Source organism: Echinops telfairi, unplaced genomic scaffold (genome assembly GCF_000313985.2).
Source record: "Echinops telfairi isolate 266 unplaced genomic scaffold, ASM31398v2 ScPeMD7_18;HRSCAF=68, whole genome shotgun sequence".
NCBI lineage: Eukaryota > Metazoa > Chordata > Mammalia > Afrosoricida > Tenrecidae > Echinops > Echinops telfairi.
Genome location: NW_022103915.1, coordinates 6,907,053 through 6,909,028, shown reverse-complemented (window position 1 = coordinate 6,909,028; position 1,976 = coordinate 6,907,053).

Here is a 1,976-nt window from a genome sequence, read left to right as displayed (position 1 = left end):
CCCCTAGCATCCCCCTTTCAGCCCTCTCCACCTTGTGCTGCCCACCTCTGCACCCCCTGCCTGCTGCTGCCTGCTCAGCCCTCCTCCACAGCTAGGACATCCGCCTTGGCAGATGTGACATCCCCAGTCTGTCTGTCTCCCTGAGCCCTGCCCTCTCACATGCTGCCCAGGCTGGGGTTCTCCGCAGTGAGGGCCCAATAAAACCTAAGAAATCAGCAAATGAGTGCCTCTGTGTACTTACTGAAACTCCTTGTTCCGGAAGAATTCCATGAAATCTCACCCTGCCTTTTGCACGCCCACAGCAGCCAGCAAAGTGGGTGTGTCAGTCGCTGGCTCCAGCCTGCTCTTCCTGAACTGGGAGCAGATAGGAGTGCTGGGGGAAGCCCTCTTAGGGTGTGGCGTCCCTGAGTGGCCCCCTTCTGGACAAATGGGGCCTCCCACAGAGAACGGGGCCTTCCCACGGGCGTCTACACTGCATTGCTGGAAGCATTTCTTCTTCTTTCCCAACCTCCTCCCACCTCTGCCGACTGGAGCTTGGCAGAGCTGAGCAGGGACGCATTGCCGGACTGGAGGTGGCTGGGACCTCGGAGGACTGAGAAGTGTCCCAAGGGCCTCCCACTCTGCTTCCCACGACAGGCCCCTGCTGGGAGTGGGAGGCTGGAGTTGTGGAGATGGTGGGGGCTGGGGGTGGGGGAGGCTGTGCTGACATGGAAGCTGGCCAAGAATGCCTGTAAACATGGCGGCATGGGGGTGTCTGACCTCCTCGTCCAACTTCTCAAGGGGGAGGACAGTCTTCAGCCTCAGCCGCTCCAGATGGACTGTTAGGAGCATATAACCTCCACCTGCCCACCCTTGTTCTGAGACCAGCGGACCCTCCCCTGGCACTTTCTCCTTCTCCGTTGAGTGTGATGACTGGGTGCACTGGCCACACAGAACTCAGAGAGAGGACTGCCAAAGGTTTACTGGGAGAGGAACAAGTTATCGCTCTGCAGCAGAAATGACTCAGGACAGCTGCCCAGCTGTGCTGCAGGCGACCCCTTTTCTGGCCCTGGGTCCCTTGACACTGTACTGGGTCAGCCTCTGCCTTGCTCTGGCAAGTTCTTCAATCATATGTCAGTAAGTGTCTGGGACACCCCACTCTGCCAGGGAGCCTCAATTCCGAGGGCTCAGCTTTCTCCATCTGTGGCTTTACCTCCATGGTACCTACCTTGCTCAGTGGGCCAGGAAGGCCAGTGCACTATCGCTGACCAGTCTCCTGGTTTTGCTGGTGTTTCTCACCATCCTCTCTCCTGGGTCTAGGAGGTTCTCAGCATGGGGGCCCTGGGTTCAAAGGATGACTTCTGCCCTCACCTGTTTTTCTTGGTGGGGCCAAGGTCCCCCTTCTCACTTCTGGAATGGCAAAGAACACTGGTGGCAGAGTGGGTTATGCTTTGGGCTGCTGACTGCAAGATCAACAGTTCAAAACTACCAACCGGCTCTCAGGGAGAAAGATGAGGCTTTCGTAAGAGTTGCACTCTTAGAAACCCACAAGGGCAGTTCCAAGCTGCCCTATAAGGTCATTGTGCGTCGGAATCGACTGGATGGCAGCGAGTTTGGATGTTGGGTTTGGGATGGCAAAAGCAGGCCTAATCCCATTCCCAGGATCCCACGAATCTCATTTGTCTTATTAGCAAGCTACTCAATCCTATTGGCGAGCCACAAACCCCGTATTGGTACAGTCCCACTCAGTCATTTGGTGGGTGTTACAAACCCATGGGAAGAAGTGGTCCATTGCACCTTGGGGTCCTAGCGTCTGGATAGAGCAGGGGGTGTTTTGGCCACTTTCTGGGGTTGGGCGAGGCTTGGGGGTCCCCATCAAGCCTAGGGAGATTATGCCTGGGGCTACCGGGTACATCTCGTTCTTCCCCATGCGGTCACTTCACAATTGCAGAAGATTCTGAACAGTGATTCTCAACCTTCTGCTGAGACCCTTAAAT